This window comes from Pectinophora gossypiella, chromosome 18 (genome assembly GCF_024362695.1).
Source record: "Pectinophora gossypiella chromosome 18, ilPecGoss1.1, whole genome shotgun sequence".
Classification (NCBI taxonomy): Eukaryota; Metazoa; Arthropoda; class Insecta; order Lepidoptera; family Gelechiidae; genus Pectinophora; species Pectinophora gossypiella.
The window spans coordinates 4,406,852-4,420,734 of record NC_065421.1 but is presented as its reverse complement, the minus strand read 5'-3'; the positions used below and the strand labels follow the sequence as shown (position 1 = coordinate 4,420,734).

The window sequence follows — 13,883 nt, the reverse complement described above, 5'->3', positions numbered from 1 at the left end:
ATTTTCGGAGGTAAGTATGTGACCTAACCTGTATTGGGCTGATTTTCCCTTCGAGGGTTGGAAGGTCAGACAGGCAGTCGCTTCTGTAAAAAACCGGACCTGTCACATCTTTAGATTAGGTAAGCGAACCCTGTGAAAAACAGGATAATGTTAGGGAGATGATGGTTTATGAGGTCGGTAATCTACACAGCACATACAATAGAAGTTACTTATAATTTATATAGTTTAGTTTACAGAGAATTCCCAGCCAAGTGTACGTCTTAGTTAAGTGTTTGCAGTAGTATCGGGATTGGGGCAATGAGGCAATAAACCGTGAGACATGGCTAGGAAGACGCACTGCCAGCAAGCTAAGGCCATAGTACTAGGTAGTGATGTGACACCATGCCATTACAAATTTATTCATAGGTCTTATATAGCAGCGGGCTTAGCACCGTAAGCGCGCGACTCTTTCTCGCCTCGACATACGTCACCCGTCACTCTCTCACATTACTGCACAGAAAGAGACAGATGTTCTCTGTCGCGGCGAGAAAGAGTCGCGTGCTTACGGTGCTAAGCCCGCTGGTGTGTGTAGCAGACAGTGTTTTGTTATTAACTTACCGCGCATGACTGTGAGAGTCGCAATCTTATTTTGAATTTTAAATATAGAATTGGGTAGTTTCCTACGTCAAAGATAAATTATGAAATTCTGATTACTAAATAAAAGCAGACATAAAGGTGACAAAAAACGTTTTCTTTTTTCAATTCAACTAATTTATGAATTTTAATAAAGAAAAATGTAATAAAAGTGCGTAATTTTGTCACGTTTTTCTATGACGTCTCAGTTTGCTTTTTTATACAAATTTCGTGTGTTGACGTTTAGTATAATTTTTAGTATAATACCTATATTCGATTTTATGCCAGTCGTAGTTACATCATTCCAAAGAAAATATTTTTATGAGCTGTTTAATTTAAATCGAAGAAAGTGAAGAGATTTTTGGTTTGTAATGACAAAAATTAATGATTAAAATTAAAATAACATTTTATAATTGAACAAAGAATTAAGTTTTATTCAAGAATAATAATTTATCTCATACAATACTTATCATCCAATTCGACATAATAATAAAGTAAATAAATACCAAGGTAAAGGGTTCTTCGTTCAGTCCTGTTTAAGTGAGCCTTTAACACTTTCCACGTCGTTTCATCTTGGCTCCGGCACATTTCATTCTGGAAAATGAAATAAACAATAACATAGTAGGTACCTATGTATTACTTGTATACAGGCGAAGGATAGTCACCTTAGCGGCTTACACCTATTTAAGACCCAAAGGAAGGGGTGATGTCCACGCCCTATACGAATTTGTGCGGGGCGGAGACATGTGGGGACATATCACAAAAATCACTTTGTGAACCCTATTTTGGTTAGGACATTACAGGCTGACCACCTGACTGTCCGAAAGTAAGATGATCCATGCTTCGGAAGGCACGTTAAGCCGTTGTTCTCGGTTACTATTTACTAGAGTTAGTATGTAGTCGTTACATGAGCCATGTCGGGGCCTTTGGCGGCTCAGTAATAACCCTGACACCAGGATTGATGAGGTTGGTATTCCACCTCACAACCCACACGATAAGAAGAAGAATATTGTACTTACTGGCACTCATTGCTGTAGGTGACCCCATTGGTGCCGCAGACGGGGGTGTAGACCGCGGGGCAGATGCAGGCACTTGCCTCCATGATTAGAGACCCCAGCAGGGCCAGGAACAGAGTGAATACTGAAAAAAAATGATGTTTTTTTATTAGTACCCAAAAGTCACCAATATTTTTCTCTCATGAGTCTTGACGGTTGTGGGGTCAACGACCGACTTCATGGACTCTGGTCATAGAGTAAGGAATAGTGTAGAACGGCAATTCTCCGCTCCCCACCAGCTGCTGAGCTAGGTTCACTTCACCCCCCCTCGGACTTACTTTTAGTCTTCAATCGTACTGACATCAGACGTCACATACACAGATGCGCGTGTATGATAGCGTCAATGTGTAGTGTCTGTGTAAAACGAGGTGTTTTGTATGAAGTGTCCAGGGTGTGCTCTGGTGTCCGGGTTATATTGAGATGGCCTACATAACGAATACATACATACATAAACTGCACAAGCCCACTTTACTTTACACACTCTCCGTAGCACGGATCATCTTACTTTCAGACAATCTGATCAATCAGCTTGCGCAATGTCCTTGCTGACTGTCTAGTCACAAAAAAAACACTGTGACTTTGATTTGTCACTTGGATTCGACTTTATGAGTTTCAATTGAATTCATGTTTTCACAGTTAATTGATATCACGTGGTTAAAAGGATTTATGCGGCAATATGCTCGCCCCCGTTCAACAGCCTCCGTGGTCTAGTGGTTAGAGCGTTAGGCTCATGATCTGGAGGTCCGGGTTCGATTCCCGATGGGGACATTGTCGAAATCACTTTGTGAGACTGTCCTTTGTTTGGTAAGGACTTTTCAGGCTTGAATCACCTGATTGTTCGAAAAAGTAAGATGATTCCGTGCTTCGGAGGGCACGTTAAGCCGTTGGTCCCGGCTATTAGCCGTAAAAACACCTCCACCAACCCGCAGTGGAGCAGCGTGGTGGAGTATGCTCCATACCCCCTCCGGTTGATTGAGGGGAGGCCTGTGCCCAGCAGTGGGACGTATATAGGCAGTTTATGTTATGCTCGCCCGTTTTAAGTAGGACTTCAAACATAGCTGGCTGGAGTGGATGTGTATACTATGCACCCTTACCCCTATGTGTATCTTCTTTTCGTACGTAGCTATGTAGAAAATTCGTAGCATGTTATAATATTTCCAAAACTTTTGTAACACATAAACAAAGTGCAAACTCGTTTTTAGTTTGCCTCCAACAACGTCAAGTTAGTGCCAGACAAACTAACTTAGCACCCAGAATGCAGTTTTGTTCTAACGTCGTTGTCACAGAGCAGCTATGCTATGTGGTCAACACATGCATGGACGTAAATAACACAAAGTTTAGCATGAAAAGGACGAGTATTTTAGGAATTATTTAGTGCATGTGCTTCGTCTCTCGTGTGGGTTGTAGTTGAGGTTAATGACCGACGTCATCTACCCTGGTGTCAGGGCTAGTTAGGGCCTCCGTGGTCCAGCGGTTGAGCGTTGGGCTCACGATCCGGAGTCCCTGAGTTCGAATCACGTTGGGAACATATCACAAAAATCGCTTTGTGATCCCTAGTTTGGTTAGGACATTACACGCTGATCACCTGATTTTCCTAAAGATCCGTGCTTCAGAAGGCACGTTAAGACGTTGGTCCAGTTACAACTTACTGACAATTAACAATAACGCTGTAGACATATAATAATTATATTCCATTTGTGTGCCAGGGTAAGGAAGGCGTGAATAAAAACAATAGATTACTAGATTACTCACCAAAAGTAAGCTGCATGTTGTCAACACTCGAGAAGTTTAACTAACACAAAAAGAGTGCGAGCGGCTTTATATTGCATTCAAACAGGAAAATGGGCTGTTTATTACTACTGTGCATAGCTTGACTACAATAATATGTACCATCTTTATTGTCACACATCGTAAATATGTACGGTCATGAGTGCTAATATGTATAAACTTTGAAACCATGTCACATTAACTTTTTTGACAAATTAAACCGTAAGTCTCATTAAATGACAAATATGATAGTGCGACAGGGTTCTAAAGTGGGTACATGATATTGCTCATGACATGACATAAACTTATGTAAATAGCCTATATACGCAAAACCTAACCACAACTTGGTTGGGTATGTGACCTAACCTGAATTGGGCTGGTTTACCCCTTCGCGAGTTGGAAGGTCAGACAGGCAGTTGCTTCTGTAATAATCCGGACCTGTCAAAATTTCAGGTTAAGTAAGCGGACTCTGTTAAAAACGGGATAATGCTAGGGAGATGATGAAATAATTAATATCACGCACGACTCACACTACACTCGGCTTATATACGACTCACTGGGTACAGTCATGAGCAATATAATGTACCCACTTTAGGACTCTGTCGCACTAACATATTTCACATTTAGTGAGACTTACAGTTCAATTTGTCAAAAAAGTTAATGTGACATGGTACTAAAGTGTATACATATTAATGCTCGTGACCGTACAGGCCTCCTTTCAATCAACCGAAGGGGGTACGGTGCATACTCCAGCACGCTGCTCCAGTGCGGATTAGTGGAGGTTATATTCACACATACATTATTCATATTAAGAATAAGTGACATAACATAACAACGTAACATAACATTACGCCTGTATCGTATAGTACATCATCATCATCATCATCACCAGCCCATTAACGTCCCCACTGCTGGGGCACGGGCCTTCCCTATGGATGGATAGGGAGATCGGGCCTTAAACCTCCACGCGGGCCCAGTGCGGATTGGTGGTTATTAACGACTGCTAATGGCAGCCGGGACCAACGGCTTAACGTGCCTTCCGAAGCACGGAGGAGCTCGAGATGAAAACTTTTTTTTTTGTGGTCACCCATCCTATGACCTGCCTTTGCGAAAGTTGCTTAACTTCAACAATCGCAGACCGAGCGCGTTCACCACTGCGCCACCGAGCTCCTCAGTATAGTACAGTCATGAGTAATATCATGTATCCACTTCAGAACCCTGTCGCACTAACATATTTGACATTTAATGAGACTTACAGTATAATTTGTCAAATAAGTTAATGTGGCATGGTATCAAAGTGTATACATATAAGTACTCGTGACCGTACACCCAATCCTCGCCAGCTTTTTTTTGACGTTACTTATTGTAGATTTGCCGCAGATGGCATTAACTACTTGGCCGGACAAATGGGAAGCGCTGAAGGCTCTCACCCGGTACAATGTTTAAGACAGCAGGCCTGAGGGTGCCCAGTTGCTCGGCTCACGGCATCGTCTGAGAGGAAAAATATTTGAAAGAATTAATCGACCCTAGTGGGTAAATAGCGATAAGCGCTGATTGAGGGAAATCGTCGACAACGCCGACGGGGTCGGTATCGGGGCTCCTCGCCAGCTGTGTTAAAACAAGAATAGGTACAATATTTAAAAATAAAAAGCAAATTTTACCCGACTGCATTGAAGCAAAAAGGAGGGGTAGGTAAAAATTTGTTTGACCGCTATATTTATGTATGTCCATCTGGTATCACCTAACCTCAAAACCACCCGTCATAATTTAACAAATGAGGCGTCAATATCACATAAGAATATAATTTTTCAAAGAACTGCTCACGTGGTTTTAACGCAAAGGCGATTATGCAATGTAGCACTCGAAAATGACTATAATAATTTTCATTTGTGATTTTCATTCATTCAACCAATTTTTTTACATAATCCTTTAATGGAGTCCATCATTACTATTCATTACTTTAATGTAATCTTCCACTAGAAAGTGTATATTTTGCACATCAGTTGCGTTGAGCTACTGTCAGATTTTTAGGGGTCCGTAACCTAATGGCAAAAAAGGAACCCTTATAGATTCGTCATGTCTGTCCGTCCGCCTGTCCGTCCGTCCGTCCGTCCGTCCGTCCGTATGTCACAGCCATTTTTCTCCGAAACTATAATAGCTATACTGTTGAAACTTGATAAATATGTGTATTCTGTGAACCGCATAAAGATTTTTACGCAATGATAGAAAAAAAAAACAATAAATTTTGGGGGTCCCCATACATAGAACTGAAACTCAAAAAAATTTTTTTCATCAAACCCATACGTGTGGAGTATCTATGGATAGGTCTTCCAAAATGGTATTGAGGTTTCTAATATCATTTTTTTCTAAACAGAATAGTTTGCGCGAGAGACACTTCCAAATTGGTAAAATGTGTCCCCCCCCCCCCTGTAACTTCTAAAATAAGAGGAGGATAAAACTAAAAAATATATATGATGTAGATTAGCATGCAAACTACCAACAAAAAATAGTTTGAACCAGAGCTAGTAAGTAGTTTTTTTAAGACATCATAAATCGTAAACGGTAATTTACTTTCATAGTTAAAACATCAAAGTTACTACGATCTAAAATAAAAACTTTTATATTATGTTACTTGCTGTTACGGAACCCTTCATGGGCGAGTCCGACTCGCACTTGGCCGCTTTTTGCACCTTTGCATGATCATAACCTTTACGTAACATTCAGGTAGACTTTAAAATAAATCTTAGGTCTTTTAACACCATTCAAGTAGATTGTAAATAAAAAAAAAAACATTGTTTTGACAGTTTTTGAATACTTTTTTCAGTTTCATTAGAACAAGAAGTTTGTTATAGTCAAGCTATAGCGATAAAACTAAGGGTCCCAGATGCCATTCCTAGATTCCTGTTTCAAAGGCACGTTGTTTATAAAAAAGATATTCTTATACAAATTTACATATTCATACTACTCGCTCCTATCAAAGATATACCAGTGTAAGAACCTAGTTCCTTTTTGCATAGGTAGATTTAATTAGATTATTATGTAAATAAAACCTGCTTTTCTCCAAGGTAAACAAAATAAAAGAAGGAAGACGCCAGGTTGAATAAATAAACAAAATAATATCCGTTTTAGTTGTACGAATAAGAATTTATAATTAAAATTAATACTTTTCGCGTTTCCTACCTATATAATTATTAATTCTCTTTTATTTTTTCTATAATATTTTTCTTAAACAAACATAGTTAGTAAAATGTTTTCAACATTGATAACTTCTCTATTTTGATATTTTCATACTGTATTTTTTCTGATACTTAAATTATAACCACCTATCACGTTGGTCTAACATAAAGCTCCATACTTAGTTCGTATTGCTATGGAAAGCTCGTACCTCTAACTACCCCAATAGGGATATAGTCGTGTGCTTATGTTATGTTATAATTTATAAGTAGTTAATTAGTACTGATATCTTTTGGCGGACTCAATTTATCTCATATGAATGCACTTCCAGTTTACTTTAGAAAACACAGGAAATACAAAATTACAAACAAAAGACAAATAGCGATAATAAAGACGCCGTTTGTAGTACGTTTGTACCTACAAAAGGTGTCTATTATTGATAAGTAGTAAGTCAGTAATAGTATTATTCAAGTTATAAACTAATATCCCTTATAAATATCTATTGATGATAAATTAATAATCTTCTCGAGGTTCTTAAAACATTAACAAGCAATTTTGTAGCCAAACATAAAGTAGGAAGATCTTTGCTTCACACCTTCTCAAATTACGACTCACGCGAGGCGATATTATAACAAATTACCTTGGTGAAATATCGTCGTGTACGCACCCCATAAGCTTGTGTTTAGGCGGGATAAGCCGAGAAGATAAGTGACAGGGGGAACGTTCCGAATATCCGGATAGAACCGGGACGGTCAATCGTGGGGTGATTGCAGAATAGGTTGCTGTTTGCGCCAAGTTTTGTTGCGCTGTGGGGTTTTGTCTTGAAATTTCGAAGCTCTAGGACAAGTACCAAATAACCTTATAATCGTAAACAGAAGACACTTTTCGACTAAGACCCATATCTCATTAGGACCATGATTGCTCCACCGATACCGTAGATTGGATGAAGGATAACAGTAGCGAAGATTATTGCTAGAGCTGGCAGAGAAAGACCTAGAAGGATGTACATTGACCAAATTCAAATCCTTAAAATGAGTTTAAATACAATGCACTCTAAACCGGCGTGCGTGTACGAAACGATTGATAAATGTGGATGAAGCAAGAGAAGTGCGTCAGGATCGTATCAAATGGAATTCCATAGTCTCTGCTTATGCAGGTGGAAAGCGTTTGTGTGTTAACTGTACACATTTTGTTGGTGTAGCCACATATATACTTGGTGTTTGCGCAACCGACAATACACCAGGTGATGGAGAGTTTATTGGTACAACTGCATTGATTTTGTTAGCTTCGTGGACCACAGTTATTGTAAGTCTTTAGTTCTACTTGTGCACTGTTCTATTCTTGTGCGATTATGCAACAAATAATTTTGTATTGTATTGTAAAAGAGCAGAAAGACCACTTCGACTTTTGGGTCCATTGCTGAACATCACTCCATACATAGTCTATAAGGTCCATGCCATTTCATTAGCAGCAGCATGGTCACCCTACTCCCATATTATATCGCGTCAGATATTAGTTTAATTCCACCAGTAGGCGAGTCACGGGTTGGCAATACCCAGCATCTGTTCACACATCTACTTATTTAATCTCCACAGATTTATGGAATAATTATTATAGCTATTATTAATAATTAGTATAATAAATATAATTATACATTATATATCAAAACTCGCCTTAACTGGCGTAGATTTGTTTGTATTATATGCCGTTAAAACGTATTCAGCTGAATTTGGGCCACGTGTATCCAATGAGATATAGGTAATAGGAATAGGGTAGTTTCCAACTAGTCAAATCAGTTACTTTTTAATAAACGTCAAACACAAAATTGGTATAAAAAAGCAACCTGGGATGTCAAAGAAAAACGTGACAAAATGTCGCATTTATTATTACTTCTTTTTATATTTTTTTTTTATAGATGTGTTAAATAAAAAAAAAATAAAGCGTTTTTTGTAACCTTTAGATCTATCTGTCTTTATTTAGTAACCAGAATTTTATAATTTATCTTTGAGCTATGAAACTACTCAATTGAATAAATCCATCGAAATTAAAATATAAAATTTATACCTATTTTTATTGTCGTGACTTATTGTAACTTGTTTGCCTCATATTATTATGACAGTAACTACTTGGCTGGAACTTATTTATACTAATAAATATGATTAAATATTAGCATAGATAGCAGTTGAGTAGTTCTCTAAATCTCTAACTCTAATTCTCTCTATGGACTAAAATTATGGCGTTCTTCATTTAATCTACAATAAGTAAACAAAACCTATAATAATAAAGTTCATCAACCCCGTTACCGACCACGCTGGCGTGGTAGCCGTTTTCCCTCATTCAGCGCTTATCGCTATCATCCCAATAAGGTCGATTAATTATTTCAAATATAATTCGCTCACACGACGCCCTGAGCCGAGGTTCGCGTCCAACTAAGCATCCTCAGGCCTATTTTCTTAAATTTTGTACCGGGTGAGAGTCTGCAGAGCTCCCCATTAGTCCGACCAAGTAGTTTATTACATGCGGCAAATCTACAATTTGTTAAAAAAAAATTATCAAAATATTTAAGCTAGGACACCTTCATTAGGTAATAGATGTGAATATTATTCTTTGTTTGATTCTCTATTCTTATTATTCTCGTATGTATGTAAATATAGTCAGTTTTTTTTTTGTGAAGATAGACAAATAAAACGTGATGTAATGTTATGCTCATGCTGTGGGTTTTTGTCGTGGTAACTAATAAGTGAATGACGTGTGCCTCGATAATCTGTTTTGATATTATAATACTATTAAAACAATATCAAGGGAATTCACCTAGCTCGGGTATTATAGAGACACCCCACACTAGGGTATTTCGAGCGTCGTCGCCGTGCCAGCGTCCGCGCAACGTTGACGCCGCGGCGACGCGACGCCAGCGCCGCGCACGCTCGGCGTTCGGCAGCCGGCCAGCGCTGACGTCGCGTCGACATTGCGCGGACGCTGACACAACGACGACGCTCGAAAGACGCTTGTGTGGTGGGGGGGACTCTTAGCACGTAGTTACTAAGCGACATTCTTATGTGCACTCCATAGAGGGACAAGTCAAAATATTGAGTTTCTATGTGCGTATAGCTTTAATTAAAGTTCTCAAACAATTGTAAATCCATCCTCTAGTTACCTAACGCAAATTTGAGACAAACCAAAATATAATTCTATTTTCATTTGGCAAAGTACAAAAAGGTTTTGAGAATGTTGAGGTATATTACTGGGGACACAGCAGCTATGCCGGTTTTATTTCCCTCAAAGTTTTCGATGTTACTAACACCCTGTATTGTGATCGCCGACTTATGCCACACTTCACCTTTAAGCCTTACCCTATCTAGTGTAGAATTAGTCTCGAGGCTCACCCTGCAGTCATTAGGTATCCTCCAAAGATAACGCAAATGTGTATTAATTAATATATAAGGTAGATACGTACACCCTAGCGTCTGGGTGTGGTTCCGCTAGTGTGTTGTTACCCTAGTAAGACGTAGTGACTACGAGGTTATCTGTTTCATGTGAATCTTTATGTTTGCTAATGGAGGTGAGTAGGGTGCGCCATTTATGCGAATTTGCCTTAAGGCAAAGAGCGTGCGTTTCTGAGTGACTTAGCAATAACGTGTTGTGTTGATATTATTTTCCTTAAAAACAGGACGTCTTCGCGGTCAATGATTTACCTCAAGGCTTATCGCTATCGACCCACTAAAGTCGATTAATTCTTTCAAATATAATCCTTAAAACTTGGAACCTCATATATAAGCGGCATCACTGTTTAGTGTTCCTAAATTTTGACAGTTTTTCATACTGTAACGCTAAAATTCGTGATAATTTACTATTCAGTATGGAGCAACGTGAAGTGTATCCCGTCTGAAGGATGAGTTACGAAAAAGAAATGCAACCAGTTGGAAAAATGCAAATAAGTTAATTTGATATACGTTTTTATAACTTTTCTTCTTTCCGATTTTTAAGGAATGAATATTACACTATGATTTTGCACTTCAACGCTGCACAAAGGGTAATAGTGTATAAATATAACCAAAACAATATGTTTGTTGACATTAGTATGAGGATCTATCGCCGGCGACGCCTGATGGGAGGAAAAGGCAGTTTTTATCCTCATTAGGGGTTTCCCAGCTATGTCCGGCCTTATGGAAATTCATTGTTAGTGATTATTATACAGTCACACACATGATCAAAATATCATTAGCATCCCAATCACATATAGCATTTATTACAATAATAAAATAGAAATAGAAAAAGTTTATTATAAAAGGACGCCACACACAAAAAAAAAACAACATCATATCAAATTTCCACTAAAACAATTACAAAAAAGCAAGACGGATGTTTGTCGAAATGACCATAAGGTGGTGGTGGACGTTCTGAGATAAAAGGGCCTCACTCAGCACAAGTCGCGGCGTGAACCACGACGCTGACATTATGTGGACCCTGTTGGGTGACGCACGAACATCGTATTCCATAAACATGTGTTAATGGTGTATACATTCAAATTTGATTCAAAAATATACATTATAACAGTGAGTTCTTGATATAAAGTGTTTCAATGTAGTCTTTTTGACCCAGGAATAGGTATAACCATTCCACCGGTCGGGCAACCGACCGTAGAGGCAACAGCGGCCTTGGAGTTTAAATAACTTCAAAAATGTCTGGGGCAGAAGGCAACGGGAAACCACTGCATCTATTTTCCCAAGAGAGTCAGCATGAAGGGTCCAAGAAGCAACCCTGATGCTGACCACAGTCCTCAGATATGAGGGACCGACCCAAGAGATTCGTAATGTGCAATTCATCGCATTTAATTTCCATTTGTTCATTGAAACAGTAAAACTATAAAGTACATAGTTCTAAATTCAAATTCTGATTCGATAAATCCAATACTTGATGAACATGGAAATTAGCATTTGTTTGTATTCCGAAATACGACGATAGCCGAGGGACCTCAAGAAAACAGAAGCACTGTACGAGAGATTACTTATCCTTATCGCAAATGAGATTGCCTAATCAATTTATCGACCCAAACCTTAGCTTTGATCACAATAAATTTTGACAAACATTATAAACGTCTCAAATGTCTTATCCTTCTCAATCTTTTGCAAGACAAAGAGAAAGACAGAGCTGTAAAACAAAGTTAGCGTCTGAAATGTGATGGTTATTTTAATTGCAGCTGTCAAAGAGTTGTGAGAGTGCACGCAAGATATTCCCTGCCCCCCCTGCCTCCCCTTCCATACCCTCCCCCCCATCCGCTTTGAGGACGCGAGCTTTGTCGCTGAAAGCTTACAAGACGTCCTGTACTTACACTGTACACTAACCGCCTTGCCAATAAAAAATAAACAAGTGGTGAACGTCTGTTAATGTGTTTGACAGCCAACAAAAGTTGTTACATGACCAAATCGAAAAAGTCAATGATAGACCCATGTCAGGGGGTTTAGCGGCTCATTAGTAACCCTAACACTAGGGTGATGACACGACCTATACGCAAAAATCACTCTGTGATCCCTAGTTTCGTTAGGACATTACAGGCTGACCACTGATTGTCAGAAAGTAAGGTGATCCGTGCTTCGGAAGGCACGTTAAGCCGTCGGATCCGGTTACTATATCCTGATGTAGCTAAGTCAGGGGCTTTTAGCGGCTCAGTAGTAACCCGGACACCAGGGTTGATGGGGTTGTAAATGCACTTCACAACCCACACGATTGAAGTTGAAGAGACCACCCATATGAAAAAGAATTGATTATAATATTATATATTCTAAACAAATTGACACGCATTGATAAGCAATTGATGAGGGCGTTATTTATTATCATAATATAACAAATACGTTATTGCATTCACAGACAGAAAAATAGTAAAATAGATGGCTCTATTGCTAAGTTTGTAATGCCGTGTTTTCTTTACATTGTGAGTTACTGGAAGAGTACTTTATCCGTTTTGTGGTTTTTTATATTATAGTATTTTGATGAGGACCCAAAATCGACGGTTTAGGTTTTTACATTAACTAACCCGAATGGCGCTGTATTCGGGTTAGTTAATGTAAAATTCTAGACCGTCGATTTGCAATAATTGAGCTCAGTATTGCTTTTATACTTTGCGACTTTCTACGACTATTGATGTGTGACTTTGACAATAATCGCTCTAGTCGACTACGACAGTCAATTGTTATTACTATTTCCGCGACCGTTTATTGTTGCGTTCGCTTCGGTGTCAAAGAAGAATACTAAGAATATTAAAGTAGTAACTAAAAACCGACGTAACATATCCTAGAAAATCAGGTTTATAATAACAAAGTTTAGCGAGTATGAAATAATATGCCCAGTGGTTTGTTAATAACTAGCGTCGCTAGTATACTATAGGGTTGTGAGATCAATGACCGACTTTATCAACCCTGGTATTAGGATTAGGTACTAATGAGCCGCCATATTTTCGCTCATATTTACGGGCATTCCGGTGACCAGCCTGCAATGTTCGAACCGAACTATAGTAACCACATTTTTTTTATAATAGATACCTACACTGTTCTGTCATCAACCTTTTCTGTTCTGTGGTTGTATCTCTAATATCATCTCGCTCACAACACATTCGAAACGAAACGCACAATTGCGTCTTATCACATTTTTATTGCGCGCCTCTAGATAAGCAGTCGACATTCTTTCATTCATTCGAGTAGTTAATGCCATCTGCGGCAAATATACAATAAGTCACATCAAAAAAAAAATTCGACCCTATTAAGGATTACAGGCGTGACTTTATGCACGTAGGTTTAATATTATTGGGTAGTTTCCGAGGTCAAAGATAAATTAGGTATAATTTGAATATTATTATTACTAAATAAAGACAGTTTTAAATCTGACAAAAAAAAGTTTTCTTTTTCTATTTAACCTATTTATAAATTTTAATAAAGAAAAATGTAATAATAAGTGTGACGTTTTATCACGTTTTTATATGACGTTCCAGGTTCCTTTTTCATGCAAATTCCATGGCAATATCGTGTTTTGACGTTTAGTAAAAAATAACTGAAACTACCCTATGGGTGAATATCAAAATGTGTCAAGTTTGGTGGCGACTGTCATATAATTTTTTCGTGAAAAATTGTTGAAATTGGGAAAATTGGGAATTGAAAAATTCCTTTTTCATGTCGGAACCGAGGATCTTTTTGGATCTTTTTCATGTCGGAACCCAATTTTTCACGAAAAAATTATATGAAATTTCGCCACCAAACTTGAAATTGTGAGATTCACCCCTATTCT

General features: G+C 38.4%; 1 protein-coding gene and 1 long non-coding RNA gene across 4 annotated transcripts in view; one reads left to right on the top strand and one right to left on the bottom strand.

Moving 5' to 3' along the window:
• Positions 1 to 13,883, top strand: part of LOC126375149 (uncharacterized) — a 557,945-nt gene that overhangs the window by 256,632 nt on the left and 287,430 nt on the right. The window lies entirely within an intron of this gene.
• Positions 1,018 to 3,488, bottom strand: LOC126375186 (uncharacterized). Its single transcript, XR_007567540.1, has 3 exons — positions 3,420 to 3,488; positions 1,632 to 1,752; positions 1,018 to 1,206 (listed from the first exon to the last, which is right to left on the bottom strand). It is a non-coding gene; the product is annotated as an uncharacterized LOC126375186 (long non-coding RNA).